The sequence below is a fragment of the Haliaeetus albicilla genome, chromosome W (genome assembly GCF_947461875.1).
Source record: "Haliaeetus albicilla chromosome W, bHalAlb1.1, whole genome shotgun sequence".
NCBI classification, from domain to species: domain Eukaryota; kingdom Metazoa; phylum Chordata; class Aves; order Accipitriformes; family Accipitridae; genus Haliaeetus; species Haliaeetus albicilla.
Genome location: NC_091515.1, coordinates 19,862,066 through 19,878,007, shown reverse-complemented (window position 1 = coordinate 19,878,007; position 15,942 = coordinate 19,862,066). Strand labels below are relative to the sequence as shown.

The 15,942-nt window shown below is 38.9% G+C and overlaps 2 long non-coding RNA genes across 2 annotated transcripts in view; both read right to left on the bottom strand.

The window, feature by feature from the left end:
* Positions 1-15,942, bottom strand: part of LOC138683450 (uncharacterized) — a 630,921-nt gene that overhangs the window by 447,037 nt on the left and 167,942 nt on the right. The window lies entirely within an intron of this gene.
* On the bottom strand, positions 10,710-14,519 carry LOC138683443 (uncharacterized). The gene is made up of 3 exons (XR_011322969.1): positions 13,030-14,519; positions 12,145-12,245; positions 10,710-11,099 (listed from the first exon to the last, which is right to left on the bottom strand). It is a non-coding gene; the product is annotated as an uncharacterized lncRNA (long non-coding RNA).

Here is a 15,942-nt window from a genome sequence, read left to right as displayed (position 1 = left end):
CTAGATGATCTTTAAAGGTCCCTTCCAACCCAAACCATTCCATGGTTCTATGATTCTAAAAAGATTCAAAACATGATAGAAAACACAAGAGAGATTCTGCTTGGAAGCATGCCACCTAACAGACCAAAAAAAAAAAAAGCATTAAGATGATAAAATGAAGTAAATAATAGTAAGTAATGAAACAGCAATAGCTGGCATAAAAAAAATTAGTAACATGGCTGAGAAATGTGGTTACAATTTCAGGCTGCAAGTACTACAGTGTATATATATATATACACACTTTGTGGTGGATTGACCTTGGCTGGCCACCAGGTACCCACCAAGCCCCTCTATCACTCCTTCTCCTCATCTGGACAGGGGGATTAAAATACGACGAAAGGTTCACGGGTTGAGATAAGGACAGAGAGATCACTCAGCAATTACCATCACAGGCAAAACGAACTTGACTCGGGGAATAATTTAACTTATTGCCAATCAAAAGTCAGAGCAGGATAATGAGAAATAAAAACCAAATCTTAAAAACACCTTCCCCCCACCCCTCCCTTCTTCCTGGGCTCAACTTGACTCCTAATTTCTCTACCTCCTCCCCCCCAAGCAGCACAGGGGGACAGGGAATGGGGCTTGTGATCAGTTCATCACACGTTGTCTCTGCTGCTCCTTCTTCCTCACACTCTTCCCCTGCTCCAGCGTAGGGTCCCTCCCATGGGAAACAGCCCTTCAGGAACAGACTGCTCCAGCATAGGTCCTTTCCACAGGGTCACAAGTCCTGCCAGAAAACCTGCTCCAACGTGGGCTCCTCTCTCCACAGGGTCCGCAGGTCCTGCCAGGAGCCTGCTCCAGCATGGGCTTCCCACGGGGTCACAGCCTCCTTCAGGCACCCACCTGCTCTGGCGTGGGGTCCTCCACGGGCTGCAGGTGGATATCTGCTCCACCATGGACCTCCATGGGCTGCAGGGGGACAGCCTGCCTCACCATGGTCTTCACCACGGGCTGCAGGGGAATCTCTGCTCCGGCACCTGGAGCACCTCCTCCCCCTCCTTCTTCTCTGACCTTGGTGTCTGCAGGGTTGTTTCTCACATATTCTCCTCTCTTCCGGCTGCTGTTGCACAGCAGGTTTTTCCCCCCCTTCTTAAATATGTTATCACAGAGGTGCTACCAACATCACTGATTGGCTCTGCTTTGGCCAGTGGTGGGTCCGTCTTGGAGCCGGCTGGCACTGGCTCTATTGGACATCTTCTCACAGAAGCCACTCACTACCAAAACCTTGCCACACAAACTCAATACACACTTTTACACTGGGAATCTTATGCTCCATCTCATTTTTTGTATTACCAGAAAGGCATTACCATGCTACTGACAAACTGAGTGAAGAGTGATGCTGCTTAGTAGGGCAAGGACGACATCATTACTAACTTAATTTCAAAAGGGCATCATTTAACAAAGGCAGTTGTACCATTTTAAATGTAGGGCATAATTTTAGCAAGTTATACCTGCAGAGGACATATGGATTTAAACTCACACATACATGTATCTCACAGAGGAAGAGGAATGGACTATACATACACTCAGGATCATTACTCAGTTGCACTTTTAAGTGGTTGTATCAGTATAACTATTTCAGTACATGGTCCCAGCCCAGATAAAGAAACATATGTGTGTGTATACACACGCACACACACTCTTACATAGTCCAGGCATCAAGAGATGAAAAGGGGAACAGGAAGCAAAATATACAAATATGGATAATAAAGAAGAGAAAGATATTTAGGGTATTCATAGCTGCACAGTATGCACTAGTAATACAAGAAAAACAAGAAAAGAAAACTACTAGCACTATGCAAAAAACTTCCTGACACTAACACAAATGTGTGTGCAGGCACATGTATGTATGCATAGCCACCCACATACAGTGATAAATACACTCAATTTTATTTAGGTGTAAATTAATAATGAAGTATGGAAGACATACATAAATGCCATTGCATTAACCACATTAAATACTTGAAAACAACTATCTTGTCCATATATGCATATATTGTGTGGCATGCTATGAACGTACACATGCAAACATAAGCAGGTGCTTGTAACTATAAGCTAATTGGATGTTAATGTAAGAGTTTTCAGTTGCAGCTCTGAATCCCCACTCTAAATCACTTATAAAAATCTTCCTCTTAAGCTAATGTAACTTCAAATATCTTTGAACTTGCCTAACATATTTAAAGCCATTTTCATGTCATTGAAGAATCAAAAATGTGAGCACCAAACATTCTCCAGAGTAAAACACAAAAGAGCACAAACAGAAATCATCCAGTATCTGTGGGAGAAAAAAACCCACCAAACAAAACAAAAACGAAACAACCCTTCCCCCCTCCCCAACCTGGTTACACACAATTTCCTTTTTAATTATTTATATATTTAGATAATAGCTATTACAATTGAGATTAAATAACATAATGTTGTCATTCAGAAATATAAAGACTGGCAAGAATATTACTGGGCCAGATGAACTTTTTTTTTTTTCAGTAAAAGGCAACATGACTGATTCATCAGGCAGAATTTGCATCCAACGCCCAGAAGAAGAATTTTTATAGGAGGATGTATATTCACGTTCTGTGGTCTCCCACAAAAAGATTTAAAAAATTAAAATAAAAAAAAATAAAGTATGGACTGTATTTAAAAATTATACAGGAGATTACTAAATGCAAAAAAAGTACCATTCAAGTGACAAAAACAATTTGTCAAAGCTTAACTAGCACACAAATTATACAAACGTAAACCAATGTGAGAATACAGCTTTTACTTGAGCAATAACATTTAACAAAAGGAAAAACACTTTCACTCTTATTTTATTTCTCAAAAGACTAATTGAAAAAACCCTACCTTGTGCTGCTGCAACCACTTTCCTAGACTCTTCGATTGCTGGTGCAATTTTCAAGCAGTCCTGATCTTTATTCCAAAGAAATATCTCTTCTGTTGTAAGTATTCCTGACAACCAAACACCTGTGTTCATCAGGGGAGAGACATTTTGAAGGATACTATTGAGAAGTACTTAAAATTACTTCCCTTCCATCTCGGCCACAGTTCTAAAGCTGACAGCGAACTGGCAGATCCTTTAAATATTCTATCTTTCTAAACTGTTACAACTACAAATAAAATAACATGAGTTCATAATATATAGACTAGACTATTTCAGTTGGAAGGGACCTACAGTGGTCATCTAGTCCAACTGCCTGAGCAACTCAGGGCTGACCAAAAGTTAAAGCGTGTTGTTAAGGGCATTGTCCAAATGCCTCTTAAACACTGACAGACTTGGGGCATCGACCACCTTTCTAGGAAGCCTGTTCCAGTGCTTGACTGCCTGCTCGGTAAAGAAACGTTTCCTAATGTCAAGTCTGAACCTCCCCTGACACAGCTTTGAACCATTCCCACGCATCCTGCCACTGGATACCAGGGAGAAGAGATCAGCACCTCCTCTCCACTTCCCCTCCTCAGGAAGCTGTAGAGAGTAATGAGGTCACCCCTCAGCCTCCTTTTCTCCAAACTAGACAAACCCTGAGTCCTCAGCCACTCCTCATAGGACATTCCTTCCAGCCCTTTCACCAGCTTTGTTGCCCTCCTCTGGTCACATTGAAGGACCTTAACATCCTTCTTAAATTGTGGGGCCCAGAACTGCACACAGTACTCAAGGTGAGGCACTTAACCATTTCTTGATGTTGTTAAAACAACTACATTTTTCAACAGTGATTGCAGTCAAGGGGTTTTCTTCTTTGTCTTCCCTGATACCAGGTTAATTTCGTTTATATATGCTTATCATCTAGAAGAAAAATAGCCTCTTTTTCCTATTGAAAGAAAAAAAGAGTATTTCATTTTTAAAATATTATTTTCTATTTAAGCCTGCAAAATAATGCAGACAGAAATAAAAAATATTAGGGAAAAATAATTTAAAAAAAAAGATATGTTACAGCTGCAACTACCACATGTCGCGGGGGGGAATTTAAAAATGAGAGAGAGGTTCAGATCGCTTAAAGAATCACCTCCAATTGTATTAGCAATAGAAAAATGATTTAATAGAAATTTGTATAAAAGTGCAACGTCACGGAATTCGTTGGCAAGGTTCACTCTATTACTTAGTACATGGATAAAATGCACACAGGAAAATTAAATCAGAACCAAACTAAACTTATGTATATAGGGACCAAAAACACAATAGGGTAAAAGGAAATGTGGAAAAGGGTCATTGAGTCACAAGGTTCAGAGAAGACCCCCTTGCTTTCTAAACTCCTGTCGGAGTCTAGGTGCGGCTGGATCAACTCCTAGTCCCAGACTTGGTCAATGGTTTATATCTAAAGGGATTATGAGTATAATAGTAGCCTAAAATTCATTCACAGTTGAATAAAAATCACAACAGTAATTTAAGTATAAATTTGAAAGTAATAACTTATATCTTATAATGTACTTGCTATAACTTACTTGCTATAGACTGTTCAGGTTAGTACACATGCATGCATAAAGACACTAAGAGAAATACATAAGAGAATAAAAGAGAGAGGAAAAGAGGTATACCTGTTAAAAATTCCCCTCGAGGTCAGTGAAAATATTCACGTCAAATGCTTCGGTGTTTGTCTCAACGGGCAAAGGGTCAAGCCTCAAGGAGCGAAGAGAATCAGCCCAGGTCATGTCGGCTTTCGGTGACAGACCTCCAATTTTTGCAAACTGGAATGTTTGCGAGCTCTGATGAGAAGCGTCCCACTCAGAGGGAGATGTGGTTGCAGCCCACTGCAGTCCAGGAGAGCTCAAAGGGCCTCACTTAGTACTGCTGTTTATAGGTTCAGGAGATGATTGACTTTCGTCATCAACAAATTTCTAGAATCCCAGCTGCGCTGGAAAATTCCAAGACTGTTGGAGAATAACTCAAAACATAGATACAGGATGCTCCAAGATTGTCAGGGGAGGATTGTAATGTCTCAAGGTTGTTATGAGAAAGAACTGGCTACAGGTTGTTATGAGAACTGGCTATCTCTACTCCTGTCCCCCCGCCTCTGCCAGGCAGCAGGAGTCCTTGAGACACACAGCATATCTCCCTGTCTTAGCTGTGTAAGAGTTCCTGGCACAGTCAAGGGTCACTTAACTGCCCGACTCATTACACTTATGCTAAGGCCTAGCAAGCCTTCCCGAGTTCGTAAATCAGCCTGGAGAGGGGGAAAGAAATGCACCACCACACCACATTAACTTTATTCTTTAGCATATTTGCTTTACAGTACATCATCATATCTAGCATCAACCTACACTGATGACAAATTTGGTTTACAGGTTTCAAGCTATTAAACTAAATTTACAATCATTATTAAAAAGTTTGTTGAAGTACCTCAACTGAACTACTTGCCAACAAATGCAAGATTAGACACTAGTTATCTTGTCTTGTAGTGTTTAATTCAATGAGATTTTTGCCAGTGATTTCAACAGAAGGAGGAACGGGCCTTAAATAGTTACCTACTTAAACTCAAATCATACATTAGAAGAGAAGAAAAAAAAATTAGTCTCATTTTATCAAAAAAGCTTAAGAAAGCATGTCTTTCAACAGATGCAGCAGGGAATAGGAAAAATTATTTTTGTTCACGATTTCCAATAATGTACTGTAAAAAATAAAAGTTATGAAAAACTAGAACCATTCAAATAAGAATATCGTGTAAGGGACACATTTTCTGAAAGAAAACCAAACCAAAACAACCCCCCCCCCCCCCAAAACCACAAAAAACCCCAACCGACAACAAACCAAAACATAAAAACCCCAAACCCACCAAATCAAAAAAACAACCAACAACAACAAAAAAAAATTTAAAAAAAATACCCAAACCACACCAAAACTAACCACCACCACTACAAAACCCTCCCCATTGTTTATCTGAGAAATTTGAATCTCTGGCCTCAAGTCAAGAAGATAGAAAAAGAAGCCATTTATTTCAATAACTTTCAAATCACCTCCTGACACTTTTTTTTTTTACACCCCCCCACATAAATAGAAATGCAAAGTGTTATATAACCAAAAAAACCCCAATTCTTTGTAGAGTTTTATTTAAATAAAAGTTCATTACACTTATCTGTCCAATCCAAGAGATGTGAGGCCATAGTTTTCTTTGCTTGATATGTGTAGAGATGAGAACATCTAGCTTAATCTCCATTATTATTAAACCTCTAGATAACCATTATAAAGAAAACCAAATAGTGACTTTTTCACATACCCATAGAGAATTTGAAGAGAAAAAAAAGAGAAAAAAAATGTATTATTTGAAGGGTAGAGGATGGGAACCGGGACACAAACTCTTAACTATAGCAGCTCCCTGTTAAACACAAACAGAACTGATGCTTACCTGTATTTCCAAACTAAACCAGCTATTTTCATTCACGTAGCGCACAGGCTATTTACAGTTCAGCCGTACAGATTACATACTTGTTCCAGAAGAAGTTGAGAGAAAGGAGCCACAAGACAAAGTACCTTGCTAGAAGCTCTAATAAGAACGTAGAAAGCGAGGAAAACGTACTATAGTCTCCTAAGCGCAAGAGATCAGAAACTCGAGCAAAACACCAGCTGGGCTCCTTGGGCACAGAGGGCCGGCTAAGTTTCAGACCCGAGGCCACGCAGAGGGAGAGGGCAGGAGGAGGGCATCCCAGTCTCGGAGCCACCTCAGGCCGCGGGGTGACAGAACACGGTACACCCCGCAACCAAAGGGTACCAGTGACGGTCGTTAAGCTACTGCCTCACATTTCGGGGATTTATTCGGAGGGCAGCACAGCCCCCAAAACAAGGCAGAACGCGGGTAAGCCGCTTCCCCCTGCGCAGGGGGGGACGGGACATACGGACGGGACAGACTTCCACTCCTCCAGGCACCATCCACGAGAATCCCACCACTACTTTTGCCCGAGTCAGGGCGGAGACGGTCCCTCAGGACATAGACAAAGAGAGATCGTGCGTGCCCAAATCACTACTCACCGCAACCGGCAGAGCCGGAGCACTGATGGGCCGCCACAACACCCGGGAACGGGAACCCGAGCCCCAACCCCAGCACCGCCTGGACCGCACTCACTCTGTCGCTACACAAACCACTACCTGCTGCTGTGTCAACGGCCAGAGACGGAAACGGGTAGCGCAGTGCACAGGTGCGAGCCCCGCCCGACGGATTGCCACCGCCCCGGCCATAAACCCAACCCTCATCCCGGCAGCCGCCTTCAGGTCGTCTCCCTGACTAGAGCTCTCGTCATCGCAAGAATGGATCTCCGTTTGTCTCCCCGACTCCCCTGGCCGGGCTCAGAGTACGGTTTCCCTCTGCCCTTTCGCTTCTGAACCTGCCGGCTTTGGCAGGAGACCATGGAGACCTGATTAGCACCTCTCCCCAAGGGGGAAAGCCGGGCTACGGCGACAGCTCAGGGCACCCTGCTGAGGTTGCCATAAGGGAGAATTTGTATCATCATCAGTATTTGGGGATCAGGGGATGAGTGACAGTAGGAGACACAGCTATAAAAGACCAACACTCCCTATCACGTATAAGAATTTAGGTGAAACAAGAAGTAGGGTTAGCAGTCACTTTATATTTCATCACCTTGAAATGTATCTTGCGGCTATTCCCTCAAACCACTTTAGACCAAGTCCTTTTCTGCCTTCCCTTAACCACAATCTTGATTGAGAAGAGTAACATTGGGACAGAAGAAAAAAAATTACCAACAAAAGTAATAAACCAATTGTTGATAATTTTGTTAATAACCTACTCACTTGAGAAATGGTTCACATTGGTCAGTTACTTCCTTGTACTTGTCACCGTTTGTTTCACCTACTGCATTAATCCACCCCACTCTTTCCCTCTGATCTCAGGTTTCAACATCCCTCCAAATTTAAATTGGGAAACAGAACCTACCCTTTCTCCGTGAGAGCAAAGCAAGTGCTATGAAAACAAAAGGCAATGTCTACATGTGACGGATGCATTCCTCCTGTTTGAACTAACTGAACTTTGGTCTAGGCAGATGCTCAGCAAGTAGGCCTAACCGAAGTTAATCCTATTGTGCGAGGCTATCAGTGAGAACTCAGCACCAAACCCAAAAAATTGGTTTGGCTGGAGACTGGACTGATAAGTGGCCAAAACTGCATGAACACAGCAGAAAATCTGACTATGAATCAACCACTTTACGCTATAAATACCTGCAGCCATCAGGGTCCATTGAGCTCTCCCTCCATAGCAGCTGACTGCACAGCCCCTTGAGTAGGGATGCCTCTCAAGGTTATCCCTTGAGGCTGAGAGATCCCTTACCTGACACCAGACATCAATGGGTTGGTAAGTGACATTTTTTGCATGCATGTAACATTTAAGATATGTATAGTAAGCTTATGCAATAATCTTTGTATCCCATACTAACTTTAAGTATAGTAAATAGTAGAGTATTGACCACCAATCCATCTGTACTTATGAAATATTTTACATACCTAAATTTACTGATTAGAACTCAATAAACTAACTACTAGCTCAGATCTGCCTGAATGACCTCTGACTTTTCTCCTGTGACACTACACTGAAATTGCCTGCAATCATCTGAAAATATCAAAGATAAGAGTATTTCAAAGTGTATAAAGAGTTACTCTGAAAAACTTGCAATAGCACTAGAGGCATTTTTACTCAATAAACTGAGGAAAAAAAAGAAGAGCTGAACCTCAAGTCTGTGACTTGTGCCTGTTCCCAACTCTTTGGTCATTTCTCTGGATCTGAAAATAGAAATCTATTTATCTAGATTACAGAATATGGCTCAATACAATATACTTTTTTGCAAATATTAAAATTTAGGAAAAAAGTTAAATACATCAGGCAAGACTTGGGACATCACTTGTATGGGATATGAACACAACTACAATAACAAGACTAGGGTAAATGTACATGACATCCTTGGTGTGAAACATAGCTACCAGCAGAAAATAACTTGTAATAGCTAAAGATAGTCTACTTTATATGGAAAGACACAAATATTTTTCCCAGGACATAAGGTAATTCCTCTATTTAAATAAATTGTGAGGAAATTTCAACGCTGACAAGAGAAAAGCCAATATTAAGATTTCAACTCTATTTTTATCTAACAAGAGATAAAAAACAGATTTATTTTAATTTACATATTACTTCACTGGGTGCATTCTCTGGCTGAAAACCATCACAATGTACCTGGCAGTTCACAGGGAAAGAAATTTAATGGCTGCACTTTAAACAAAACTTTAGAGCATAGCAATCAGATCTGGTAGTAAAGGCTACAAGCAGATAACTTGCATGTAAATAAATGTCTTAATCCATAATACTTTTTTCTGTTTTTTGAACACCTGTGATATGTGTATCAACTACTCATTCTCCTGGAAAAAAAATACATTAGCCTACTCTGTATACCTATATAAAGATATTTGCTTTTTTCCCCCATTAAAAATCTATCCAAACTCTTTGACCATTTACTTACATGAAAAAGTTATTTGAAGAAGACCAAAGACCAACATGAACTGGTAATTTCTTGTGCATGGTATATAGTTTATGTTGTTGTTATGCATAGCAGTAAAATGGAGACAAAACAAATTTCTTTGTAGGATGAGAGTTTAAAATCTTAGGAAGCATGTATACAGGATGATGTGTAGGCTTTGCTCATTTTGAGGAATATACACAATTTGGTGCTTGTGTGAATGTAATGAAAATAGACAGAAGTTACTCAACTTCTTTAACAGATACAACATTTATTAAAATGGTATAGGGAAAATAATTCAATGGGCTTTAAATACTGTTCTTTCACTTGTAATACAAATTAGGTTGCTAGTTTCTGCAATTTCATCCCAAATATTCTATTTACAGAGGCAGGTTGTGTTTAAAGTGATGGTTAGGAAATAATGATTATCTTTGTTATTGAAAGACCTGCCAATAAACTCATGCACAGAGTTATGAGTGCATCACTACTCCTTGATATGACCATGTTATGGACGCATGCACACTCAAATCCAACAGGTGTTAAAGCTCAGATTTATTCTTCAGTAGAAAAGTTAGTTAGAACTCCAGTAACAGTAGTGAACTACAGGCTCAATGATGTAAGGGGAATTAGTACTACACAGCCGACTTAAGAATCCTTAAGATTCAAAAGTGATGGCTCAAAATGTGCTTATCACTCACCTACAAGCTGAGGGCTCTCTCCCTTGAGGAGTTACCTCGGGTGGTACCCTGACCCAAGGGGGACTCCCCGACTGCAGACCCGCTGCTCTGCAGAGGACTAACTCCAACATATCCTCCGGCAGGACCCCGTTTATACCCTTGTCAAATCTGATCTGTGGTTATTTAATCCCTATTGGCCAAGAAGGTCACCTCAGTGTACCTGGCATGTCTCGATTGGCTAGTTCAAATTTCAATCTGCGGTCTCCAGGGTTTAGGGTTTTTTTCCTCTTCTCCCTGCCTGGAGAAGTTTCGTTTCCTGCTGGGGGGGGGAGGGGGGAGTGTACTGCTACAGACCACATTTACAACCTGACTCATCTACATGCGCTTTTATTATCTTCTTGCCTTCTGCGGTTGTCATTTCTTGTTTTGATAATTGTAAAACAGCTATCAAGTAGATTTTACATCCTACTTTTCTCCATTACTTTATGTTAAGTAAAGAAAAATATTTTCCAAATATTTTTAATTCTCAAGGGAAAGATCTTCAACAGTATTAAAAAAAACTTTCTATTGTTAAAAAATTTGGTAGTAGCAAAAGAAACTCAATTTGTCACATTTACATTCTACAATTTGTAGATACCTTTAGTATAGCAGAATACAGGCCACACAATCAATAACTGCAGCAGGAGATACAACTTTCTCAGAATTTCTTTCTGAGTGTTGGTTCTTCCAGAGATTCAGTGCAGACATCTGAACTTTTATTTCATAGCTCATTTTATCTGAGCTAATGATTCTTTTATTATATTAGTCAATCAGTGAAGCTGTTCTAATTTAGCCTGTAGTGATTTAAAATTCCCAACAATAGTCTGCACCATTAGCATCGGGCTCATAGACTGAAGTTCAACCAAGTAGCAACTAACAGCATCCAAGCAAACATTTGTGAGTCGTCATCTGTAAAGAAAACAGAACAATAACAAGCTCCTTTTTGTTTCTGTATAGTAGAATTCATCTGAAATAAATAGAAAGTTAGCATTCTTTGAGTTTTAATATCAGCAAGATATCTGTCAACTACTTTTAAGTATTTAACTGTTTATTAGAAAAGCTGATTTTTGAAAGCTAATGCTTGCGACTGAGACATAATGGGAAAATAAATGAATCATTACTATTTATCTGATATTAAATATAAAAATAAACCATGATACAGCTAATAGCAAGGTGAAATATTTAGTTAATATTTAGATATTAATTTAGATATGAATACAATAAGTTATTAATTTAGATAGCAATTTAAATATCTAACATGAACATCAAAATACAATTTAGATATTAATATCTAAGTAGATACTAAAATTAGACAACATTCACTTAAGTTCTATATAAGTTAAGAGTATTTAAATCAGCTAACCATAAAAGACCAAAAAAGTGAGAAAAAAACAGATGTAAACTATATTTGAACAGGGGATATTTGCATGTATATTTTCAACAGAATCAGAAAAATGTATAGTTAGAAAAGTTATCAAGACATTGCCTAGTTCTGCTTGTTGTTTCTGAGACAAGATAGTTCTGACTGAAGTTTGTATGGTCTATTCACAAAAGTTGCCAATGCTAGAGATTCCATAATATGCAGGCAACTTCTTCAAGTGCATAGCTATTTTTTTAGCTAGAAACTTTTTCTAATATTAAACCTAAATTCTTTCCTGTTGCAGATTAAGCTGAATTTTAGTCTTGGAGAGCGATTCATCACCAACCTCTTAAAAATAATTTGGGAAGATCTATACCCGTTTAGTCTTTTCCAGAATACAAGAACTCAGTGCAGGGAGAACGCCACGTTTCTACCAACTGGTTTACAATGAGGAGTCTCAGTAACCACTACTTGGAAAGAAATAATAAATTCACCTAAAAGAAAAGAAGAAAAGCTTTGGGGATTGAGGAAGTGCACTGCTTTAGGATATTTCATATATTTTACTATTTATTAGGATATAGTTACCTCTCTTACCTCAGAAGTACTCTGCTTGGATCACATACATATTCTGATAATAACACATGAATGCAATCTAAAAGGTGTAAAGGCTTCTTCATTCTATTCCAATATGGGCCCTAAAAAAAGATTCCAAAATATTAAGGAGACAAGAAATACATATATGTATAAAAATGGTACAAATATTCCATACCATTTGTATGAGTATACAAATTTCCAGCTGTGGTAATTATTTATTGATTGTAACAAAAATGTAAGAGAAATGGGAATTCTATCTTAATCTATATTAAGTCTATGTTTTGAGTACTATTTTGACTTTTGAGTACTAAAACATACATGAATTTAACTCAGTTTTCCATTGCCTAACAGTCTGTAAAGTAATAGATTTTAGGAAGTTCTGAATTCCTTACACTGTAAAGGATCTGGGTAAAAAGAACCAAGTCAATTCTCTTCTTTTTTAATTCAGAAATCCTGTTCTACAAACCAAAAGTTAAAAATATGAATTCTTATTCTTTTTGCCTATTGCATCTAATCTATTATTAAAGAAGATGCAGTAATATAGCAATTTTTAATCATGAATAGGAAACAAATACAATTAATATATTCAAGATATGCTGTTCCTTCTGCAGCATAACAATTCCAATCCTACTTAATCCTAAATCAAATTTAGGTGATGTAAAAGGATTAACAAAATCAAAACAATTTTCCTCATACTTTAGGACTGAAGTTAATAAAATCAACAGGGGAAAAAAAAGCAACATTAAGAACCTTTGAGTAAAAAGGAACAAAAGCTACGAAATTGATATTTTGATATATCAGACCTTACATTATTTTATGTTTCCTGCCAAAGAAAGACCTTGATAGTAGTTGAAAATAAAATTATTTTGTGGCTATTTTCCTTACCCATGCTTTAAACAACTGGTCATATACTTCAAGCAGCCTTGGCAATGGCACTCTAATTTCTTGCATGGTATATGTTACAAAACCTACATCCCAGTTCAAAGTGCAGACCTGTTGCTCTAGAAACTGCACTAAAAAATCTGGAGGAAAAATATAATGGGATGTTTAGATTCCAACTTGTTAATGGTAGTCTAGCAAAGAAAGGCATTTGAAAGTGATTTACTAGCTCCAAGTTTGATTTTCTGTCTTCCACACAGTTGGTACCTTTCACCTGTGAAGCAGATGTAAGTTTCCCCCAATCTGCACAGAGGAAAGGATATGCAAAATGTAACTACCTCCAAAGATGGTATTAAGCTATCAGCAATGCATGACAGGGATTACTTACACTAAGCACTTTATTACAGTTCTGCCATGGAACTATGCAGTTAAGAAAAGTTCATTAACTTTTGTTTCATCACAAAAGAACATACTATCATTTCATTTGCCAGAATAGCCAGCTCTATCTGAAACACTACTGCATCTTTATCATGTTTAAGTGTCAGTAACAATATTTTAGTATTGTAAAAGAACATTTAGTGCTGTAGCAAGATATTTTCCAGGTTTTTATATAATACCAAGTCGTCAGAACATTTGAGCATCTCAAAAGCAGAAAGAAGCTCCAAAAGGATCCAGAAATCTCCTGAATTGTTTTTAGAATCTGCCCCTGCAGATAGCAGTAGATACTTCAAAAGACAACAAATACATGTGGTTGCCTAAAATCTTATTATATGCATAAATACACATTTTTACTTTGTACTTTGATACAAACAAACTTTACTATTTTCTAAAATGTGATCTGCACAGCCATCCAAAAGTAACTATTGCTGCCTTCTAAGCTTCATTCAGGGTGAAACCCTGTAAATTCTGGTTAAATCCCTAGATAAATTCTAGGAAAACCTGAACCTGTAAAAACTGTAATGGTTTTGTAAACATACAATTATACTGTGTTTACAAGATTAGAGGCAATAGGAATTCTATTTCTACTTTTTGTTTAACCTCCCTCTCCTTGGTCCCTTGTCAAAGTCACTGTAACAATGAGCAAGTATCACAATGCTTTTATTCTTAATTTCATGGACAAAACTGAAAAGCACCACCTAGCTACCCTCAAGATCAACTCCATCACTACTGATGGTTGAAATAATTTGTTTTTCAGCTACAGTGAAAAATTTCACAAATAACTACAGTAATTATGAATGGCAAGCATTAGAGGAAATAAAATTATCAATATTCTTTCCTTTTAGATTTTAAAGAGAGAGACATTTCCTAGGTTGGAATCTTTTTTTAAGAGGCTAAAAAGAAAGCTGAGACCCATTAATGTAATGCGTATATTTATTCACTATGCAGGCTAAACCACTTGCCTAAAGGAAAGTAACGAGGTGTGCCAGTGAGGAGATTGAAGTAGACGGACGCCTGTAATCTTGAAAGCAGACGACAGATGACCCTTTATTGCTAAAACACACACATACTTATAGTCACATATTCTGCAAAGTCACTGTCCACGCGCACAAGCATAGAATGTGATTGGTTATATTGACACTGTACACGCACATAAACATAAGATATAATTGGTTATACTAACTCTGTACACGTGCATAAACATAGGACATAATTGGTTATACCAACTAAAACATGCGAAACTTTTCTCAGTCTAATTGGTCAAGATAAACTGCCGAATTGAGGTTCTTTGTGCCAAGTTCCCTTTATCGTGGAATGTGCACCTGTGTTCTTCTAATTGGCATCTTTCTTTTTTTGTCTTCTTGTTTATTCTGTTCAAGGCCTTCTAAAGGCATCTGGAATGCTCTTGTGACTATTAGCTAAATATGTGTCCACAATTCCCCCTTTTTTGTTTTCCGTCAATTAACACAGCCTTACTTGATCTATCAATTAATTTTTAAACACATTGCAACCTACAAGGCACACAAATTAGAATACAAAAAAACCCACTACAAGATAAATCAAAACTATCTTAACTAATGATTTAAGAGCAGCTCTATTTTGTAAGGTTGTGTGTCTAATACTATCTATATCTAACAGTAAATCAGATAATACTACACCAATCTGTATTCAGGGACCCCAGAGTTTGTGATTCCTGGGGTGGCAATGAGGGTGAATGCCCGATCCGTGGAAACCAGGCATTCCCATCCATTGAGTCCATGACCTGCTGCACAGGGGTCTCCATCAATAAATTCTTAAACTTTGTTGATGTCAGTGAAACCCCCTATTAAACCTGTGAAAAAGGGATTGCTTGGTGTTGCTGTACTGAGGTATAAGCAATCTTGTCTGGTCATGTCAGCCAGGGTCATCCAGATGTTTTCTTTGGTTTGCGGCGGTATCCATGACTACGTCCATCCGAGGACTGTGAGGAAGATGGACCATCCATACATTCTTGTGCCGTCTTGCTCCGCGAACTCAGCCCAGCAATCGGTAGGTGCCAGCTTTACGTGGGCGTCCCCATGGAGGCAACAATGGCCTTGCCGTACACCAGCCCGATGCTCTTCGGAAAATCCTGGTATTTATACATTTGCAGAGGAATGGATTTTGGCACACGTGGCCAGCGGGTGCCAAAATCCACCTCGGTTGCAACCTATGACACATGCGCTCGCTGGCCAGGCGCGCTGCACAAGTCATAGCCATCTTGTCTATTGGTTCATGGGCTTTGTGATGCGTTTGCAATGCACAGAGAATCTTGACCTGTTATGTTGGCCAAGGTGACCTACATGTTAGTTTTTGGCTGAGGTGGTATTCATATTGCCGCACCATCTAGGATGTTCCAGATGATGATGGTCGTACAAATTGAGTGGGAGTCCATTGTGGGCCTGTATCTGTGGAAACACAAGCATAATCTCGCCCCCAGGTTATTAATGAAAATGGACCTTC